This window comes from Sinocyclocheilus grahami, unplaced genomic scaffold (genome assembly GCF_001515645.1).
Source record: "Sinocyclocheilus grahami isolate Dianchi unplaced genomic scaffold, SAMN03320097.WGS_v1.1 scaffold658.1, whole genome shotgun sequence".
Classification (NCBI taxonomy): Eukaryota; Metazoa; Chordata; class Actinopteri; order Cypriniformes; family Cyprinidae; genus Sinocyclocheilus; species Sinocyclocheilus grahami.
Window position 1 is genome coordinate 4,438 of NW_015505837.1, and position 8,651 is coordinate 13,088.

Here is an 8,651-nt window from a genome sequence, read left to right on the forward strand (position 1 = left end):
GTGAAAAGCGCTATACAAATAAACTTGAATTGAATTGAATTGTAGACATCACCTTAAATGACATCTACATAAAAAACCTGAGACTTTCACATGCACACATTAATTTTTTTCAGCAGCAGTAGAAATTCCTTGTTAAAAAAAAGCTTGACCCACTAACACTTGTACTCTCTATTCTATTTATATTCTACCTACTTTTCTTTTTATTTATTAAAAAAACGCTGACCCTCTAACACTACCGTTCTCTATTCTATTTCTATTCTATCTACTTGTTTTCTTTATATTTATTATAAAACAAAATAAAACAGAATTACCCTATAACACTAGCGTTCTCTATTCTTTTTCTATTCTATGTACTTGTTTTCTTTTTATTTATTAAAAAAAAAAATAATAAAACTTGCTATGTGTACAGCATTAGACTAACTGAAACTTGTCACAGCACTTACATATTATTGCTCTGTTGTTGGTTTGATTGCTTCTATTGTCCCCATTTGTAAGTCGCTTTGGATAAAAGCATCTGCTAAATGATTAAATGTAATGTGATTGTGTATCTAAACTTTCTTGTACAAACATAGATTCTTATGTAGGCACTTAGGGCCAGATTTACTAACAGCACCAATGCAAACCCTCTTTTGGCATTGCAAAACAACTGACAGAATTTACTAAAGACATGCAGTGAAAAATTAGCAATGAAAAGGCATATTTTTTCAGCTGTCCTTATTGCATAAGCATTTGTAAGAGATTCCCTTACAGACACAAAATTTATGGAAGGAGAGTATTTACATAAAGATTTGTGGTAGTCAGTTTACTGGTATTTGCTGTCACATGTCTTAACCCATTTTGCAGCTGTGATAGTTGCTAATTTGCGCTGCTTTTGGTAGACTGCATTGATCATTATGGAAATTATTTGCACGTTTGTCTGTAATGTAGATCACCAGCAGAACTTTCCACTCCCAATGGTGTTTTTATGGGATTGCGGTCTCACGCACATTTTCCCTTAGTAAATCTGAGCATTGAAATATTGATTGTGATAAGAAAGACAAAACAAAACAAAGACAATAAATTGATATCAAATCTTCATATTGTGTTGTCTTCACTGTTTGCACTGAGAAAAGAAAAAAAAGAGCAATCAGGTTCCCAAATGAATGATTCTTTGGAATTGGTTCTTTTTAAAGACTCAAATTTGTCTCTTAAGAATAGAATAGGTTGGAATAAAACTGGAAAAAACTCAGTGAAAAAGTAAAAGTAGCCTTTAGCAGCTATTTGTACCTGATTTATCCCATAAAGGTAGTTTTGTTGTTACATATTAATGGATTTCAGTTGATTCAGTGATGTTAAAGGATATTTGTGACTTGAATAAAACCAGTTAAATTACATGTTACCATTTTTTTTTCAGTGTTCCCTATGTAGAGGAAAGGGAAGGGCTAAGTGTGCTAAAGCTACACTCTTAAAAATAAAGGTGCTTCACGATGCCATAGAAGAACCTTTTTGTCTAAATGGTTCCATAAAGAACCTTTAACATCTGAAGAACCTTTACGTTTCACAAAAGGTTCTTTGTGGTGAAAGAAGGTTCCTCAGATTATAAAAAGTTAAGAAAAAGATGGTTCTTTAAAGAACCTTTGACTGAATGATTCTTTGTGGAACCAAAAATGGTTCTTCTATGGCATCGCTGTGAAGAACCTTTTAAGCACCTTTATTTTTAAGAGTGTAGTGGCAAGACATCACTTGTGTTTGAAATCATTTCCTTCAGCTGGAAAACTGTTTGACTGCTTCCATGTTGTAAAAAATTGATTTGATCCATTTGAGATCTAGCTACAGTAGATTTACATTCATAGTGTATAGTAGAGGTGCACAGTGAGTAGCATATCATTTAGAACACAACAACCGACTCATAACTGATGGGTTGTTCATATGATCTAGTTAAAGTTACACATTCAGAACAAAGTATGGTCTCAATAATGGTAAGTGAATCTAGAATAGGAACCAGAATTGTTTAATTATGTGCCTAGTCAGAGTGAATTTTACATTGGGAACAACTGAAAAGTGTATTATGGAACACACACAGCTAGAGACAAATGTTCATGGGAAGAGGGAATATTATAGGAAGTATGCTATATGGAGTCTCACCCTTAACCATGGAACTCTTCCCATATAATTACAGAGCTTCAACAACAGTTCCCTGGAAAATGAACAAACCCGTCACAGGCTTTTATATTTTAGTTCAGATTCTCTTATATTCTATTATGAGTCAAACCAGAAGAATGAGTGGCGAGTTTGCTGCGCTGTGGGTTACAGTGAGTCACAGCTCAAAACCACATTCCCTCTGAGGAAAAATTATGTGCCTAGTCAGAGTGAATTTTACATTGGGAACAACTGAAAAGTGTATTATGGAACACACACAGCTAGAGACAAATGTTCATGGGAAGAGGGAATATTATAGGAAGTATGCTACATGGAGTCTCACCCTTAACCATGGAACTCTTCCCATATAATTACAGAGCTTCAACAACAGTTCCCTGGAAAACGAACAAACCCGTCACAGGCTTTTATATTTTAGTTCAGATTCTCTTATATTCTATTATGAGTCAAACCAGAAGAATGAGTGGCGAGTTTGCTGCGCTGTGGGTTACAGTGAGTCACAGCTCAAAACCACATTCCCTCTGAGGAATGCACAGGAACCTCAGCATCTCTCCAAAACCAGGTTTGCTACCTTCAGCAGTCCAACGCAGGAGCCAATGTCACATCCACAGAAACAGAATGGAGGAAAAACTTATGCAGTAGTACATACATGAAGCTCTGGTTTAGTTTGTGGAGCTCGGTTTGAACTGGGCATGTACTGGAACGTGAAACTGGGAAATGTCAGAGAAGACAGCCTCATGATCAGAATTAGATTTACTTTCATGAATACCTTCTAATGTTGCTATACAGTTGTGTAGTGTGAAAAGAACAGCCATCCAATAACTTTGAAAGTCGTATGCTGTATGGATGGCATAAGTCATTTTAACAGAGTGTCTATTTACATTAAGTGCAAATAGCCTGCCTTGTTAGCTTAGGCTGTTTACTAATACTAATTCCACTATTGTCTGGTTGAGCCGGACATAATTACAAAAGAAATGCATCTGGTAACAGGAGCAGTGGGGAAAGAAAACCAGATATAATTTTGAATTGCGACCGACATGAGTTTGAATCTGCCTTTTTCCAATCCCATTCTTTTCTTTTTATCATGTATTACAGAAGCATTTATTTTAAAACTAAAGAAAATACCCAAAATGTGGAAAGAAAGTGCCTAATAGGTCTTTATTAGGCCTATATGTCCTTGTGATAATCAGGCTGTATAATGTAGGCTACGCCACTGAGGTGCAAACAGCCTTTGCCTTATTTTAAGTGTTAAATCAAACAGAAATGGCACTTTGAAGTTACTACATGAAGTAACCTGTACAGGTCTGGTATAAAGAATATTTTTGCTCAGGCAGCCAAAATGTCCACCTAATAGAGAAAGCAAGAACAAAAATTAATGGGAGCGTTGATGTCCGTCTCTATCCACATTCTTCCAAAATAAGGTTACAATATAAATTATGCAGTTATATTTTATTTGTAGGTGTCCTTGTTACAGTATAATAATATATTTAAGTACTGAGTAATATTAGTTAACCATGTGTAATGCAATAAATAAATAAAATGCCAAAAAATATATATTCACTAAATATTTATACAAAAAATAAAACTTTTTAACTCAGAGTTATGTCCTAAGGTGTTGTAAACAGATGGGACAAAATATCTGATATGTTAAAATCGATCTGTGCATTAGTGTGAATGCTGCCTAGTTCTAATAGATCCAACAATCAAAGAGTAATAATGCTGAGGGGGAAGAAAAAAAGAGAAAAAAGCTGAAGGCACTTTTCGTTTATTATTGCTTGTAATGTGTTTCTTTGTGCTTCTGTATTACTGACTGTTTGCTTGTATGTTTACGATGCTATATTTAATTGAAACTTAAACATTGACGCCATACAATACAAATGTATTTATTTTTTAGCTTGTAATCATTTTTAAAAGGCACTTTCAGTTATTCTGATCCTGGCAGATCTATACCCTGCCTCTTTCTCTAAGTTCGCAGGTTATGAACTGGTCTAAATCAGAAGCTCTTGCACTAACTGCATTTTGCCCGGCAGCAGATTTTCATACTGGCACATTTCAATGGCCTAAGTAAGGTATTAGATATTCAGGTATTTTATTTCCCCCTGGATTTGAAGGATTTAGCGAGAGTTAACTTTGACCCCTTTATAAAAAAAAATGTCCTGTGATATGGATAGGTGGGCTCCACTCCACATATCAATGGCTGGAAAAGTCAATGTAATTAAAATGAGTTGTACACCCAAACTGAATTATCTACTACAGTCTCTCCCAATACAAATACCACTTTCCTATTTTAAACCGTTTGAAAAAATGTGTAAGCATTTTATTTGGAACGGTAAGCGACCTAATGTATTGTATTATTACTATGCTTTTAGTCTTGGACACCTGGCTCATTGGTCACTTCCCCCAGAGCGAGCTCCCCCTTGGTATAAGATTGAGCAGTCTGCCTTCAATCTTGCTATTTTCCACTAAACTGGTTGGAGAGGTGAAAAATCATCCAATTATTTCACAAATGCAATATGGTTAAAGATCTCTTGGCTGTGTAGCTTCGACCCCTACTTAAATGTTCGTTCAAGTACATGGTTGAACACTAAACTGTGTATTAATAAAGCTCGCTTTCTTTGGAGAGAATGGGTGAAGACATTTACAACAGTAGTATGGTATATCTAGATCCAAGTATATCTAGATCCCAGTTTTTCCAGTATTTTCAGTTCCCTTATTGTTGGAGATGTAAGTAGTTAATAATTATAAATAAATAGTTAGTTAATTATTTATATTATAAATTATTATTAAGTAGTTAAAGAAGCTCAATAGCTTTTTTTAAATTGATCTTTGCTATTGAAATTGGTATTCATAATGGTTTCATGAGGTGTTAAAAAATGGAACTCACCAGTGAATTGAATACTTCATTTCATATAAATATTCCACGTTTATGGTTTATTACATATTAAGAAGGTTCTGCGGTGGCTATTGCAGAAGAATACACTCACGTTCACCATTATGAACCTGTGGACAGCACACTACCATTAAGTTTCATTGAGCTGGCCACATATGACCGCTCTGAAGAAATATGGCCTCACAGGACACATAAAACGCTGTAGTACTCCATTCTCCGTCCAACACAGACACTTTCTTCTGTTTACAGTGAGTGTCTTGCCTCCTGCCTGACCTCTGCTGTGTGTTAAACCGCTGTCTGTCCCGTAAATAGACAGGAACATTGTTATTTTGAGCCCAGGAGACATGAGTTTACCCTCTCTTCACCTCACGAGAAACGATAACCCATTTTCAGGCTGCCTCTTTACACTGGCCTGTTTGCACCCCAGTTCACATACTCTCCATTCTAAATAGCTTGTAATAGTATTAGTGCACCCCAAATCATAGTGAATTTAAAAAGTATGCTAGAGCTGCTGTTTTTACTTTTTCTGGTGGATTTTTGAAGCGTAGCCTACATCTGTACATACTATGTACCACTTTACTGTGCAGCCAAAACGAAAATAAATTTCCACCAGTAAGAAAATCGCGACAAGCAAATCGTGGCTTTTTAGTGGCTTTTAGTCTAGTGGGGCTGCATCCAAAATCACATACTTTCTGGGGTTTTTTTTAATAAGTAATTACTTTAAAACCGAACACAGAGTGCATTCTATGTAATATGAATGTATGTAGGTCGTACTTTCCCACCACCAGTCAAGTACATAGTTTCAATGCAAAGTATTTAGAAGTATTATACAAATTATACATTTTACTCTATGGTGCCCCCTACAGGCCTTCAGCTGAAAGTGTGCAGATTCTTCTATTGGCAGGCAAATCAGTGTCGAGGAGGATTACAGGACAGCAGCCGGATTAACTCTCTTTGTGCTGGGGTTCAAAAGCTGGCAGCAGATCGCCGAGTGTGACTGGTGCGCTGGACTCTTCTTAAAAAGTTTCTGTCTGTGTATACATTCATACACTCGTCCCTCACAGACGGCATGATAGAGGACTGTGTCTGGTGTCAAGGTGTGAAAGACATTTTTGCATTTCTTTTCATTTAAACCAAAGACGTTAAAGGGTTAATTCTATGGGATTACATCTCTGCCACAATTCGCAAAATGAGCACGCAAAAGTGCATTTTGCACACACGCGAACTGAGTTTTGTGGAGAAAATTTTTCTCGCAAAGAAAGTATTTCGAGCACATGAAAATAAATTCTGCATTTAAAATACGTTTTTGGATGTGTGTAGAACTTCTCTTTTGCGCGTGCAATGTTTCACTAGCTTGCTCACCTGATGCCTGCCCTCAGTGCTCTCTAAATGCCAAAGACTCGCTTGCTCAACACAACCCAGCATTACAATATGCCACAATTCCAGCCAATCAGAGACGAGGCTGCTAAATTCTGATTGGCTGCCTCGACAACCAGTCACAACATTCTTTGCATTACCTCAACAGCAGAAGAGGAAAAATACAGTGCATGCATAATTATGCAAGTTGATATTCTGATCATATTTTTTTCCAAGCACACTTGACCAATTCCAAACTACATCAATCTTAATAACTACTATTAATCTTGTATTTAATCATTTATAATTGATATTTAATTATTCATGAAGGCTGGAAGTGAGAAATATCTTTTATTCAGGTGTTCATATACCTGAAACGTTGCATGCACAAAAAAGGTCTGCACACATCCAAAAGCTTATTTTAAATGCAAAATTGATTTTCGTGCGCTCGGAATACTTTTTTCTTTGCGAAACGAACATTTTCTCCACAAAACTCAGATCGCGCGCGTGCAAAATGCACTTTTGTGCGCTCAAAATATGATCTTTTCACATGCAGAATAGTGGCAGAGATCTATGCCTATATAACACATACATAGATTTCATCAAATATTCATGGCTGATTTATGTTCTTTTATATTTAGCCCTCCAGAAGTAAACCACTTCTTTGTTCTTAGAGATATTTTCTATATTGAAAATATTTATCATTGAATATGATGCCAACTTCATTATATTGTACGCAAATTGATTCATTTAAAAACTAAAATTGGGTAAGTCCCCATTGCGCCTTCAATTATTTTCTTACCAGATTTTTGAAGTGTTTATTAAAGATGTTATTGCTTCTGTTTCTGCATGGACTGTACATAGTGCAAAGCAGAGTGAGTCAGTGTAGCTTCCCTTGATTTCACAGCACAGACCACAGATAATATTCTACTTTAAAGCAATATAGAGGAAGTGAAATATCTTAAACAGTTAGACAAAACTGCACTAACGAGAAGAGGACACAACTTCACGATGCATCAACATGTATTACATGCTATCCAACTACATCATGATCATAAAATTGATCAAGGCTTTACTGCAGTATTAAACTTTGGAATTCAGGTTTATAGTGCATTTGCTAAATGTTTTCTGATATTTCTCAACATAATGCATTGCAATATCAGGGTCCCAACCACTAGAATATGGCAATAACTCACTGTAACTTCTGATCACACTGCAAAAAAAAATGATGTTCTTCCTCAGATTTGTTTTGTTTTGTTTTCCAGTGCAAATATCTGAAGATTCTTAAATCAAGACACATTTACTTGAGAAGCTAAATGAAATAAGAAGTCTTAATAAAGTCAAAATGAAGTGAGTTTTTGATTAAAACAAGGAAAAATACCTGCCAATGTTTGGGCTCAGAAAATCAACTTCATTAAAAAGGAAAACAAGTTTTCATCACCATTTATTCATGTTTTGGGCACAGACTCACTTAATTGTGTTCAGTTTCGCAGAAAACAAGACTTCATCTCTTCATTCTGCACCTTAAGTAGATGTATCTTAATTTAAGATGTTTAGATATTTGTATTGGAAAACAAGACACAATACTGAGGAATATATAAATTTTTAGCAGTGCATGCAACATTTAATGCCATGACTTGAATTTAAGTCATTGAATTGAAGTCAATTTTAAGGCCATAATTTATTGAAGGGGCGAACTAAGACTTTTAAGACCTGTTTATGTCACGAACTCCGGTCCATGAACTGCCATCTGCTGGCCATCAGAGGTCACCCTTTCCAATTTCTCGCACTACACACTGTTGCACATCACCCCAGACTACATATCCCATCATTCATTGCACTGATTGTGCTCTGGAACTCGCTGGTAACACTGATTGCACCCAGCTGTTTCATATCACTCCCTCACTATTTAACACTCACTCTGATCCCTTCCCTCTGCCGAGTATTGTTTAGCGCATATCTCCAGATAGCTACACTACAGAGCCCTCATTTGTGCCTTAGCCTTAGCCTTAGCCTTAGCCTTAGCCTTAGCCTTAGCCTCGGTTTCTGATTGTCGCCTGGTTTCCTGGATTTCTCCTTTAGTCTTGCCCCTCTTTTGATTCTGTCTGCCGTTCATTGACCTACGCTAGCCCTAGGACTATTCTTGTGTCTTGCCCGCCATATACCTGTCGGCCACTGTTTGACCCTGCCTGCTTTATGACCACGTCTCTGTCTTCTCCAAAATAAAGCTTTGCGAATGGATCCGCATGTCTCACGTCTCGTCAGCCCC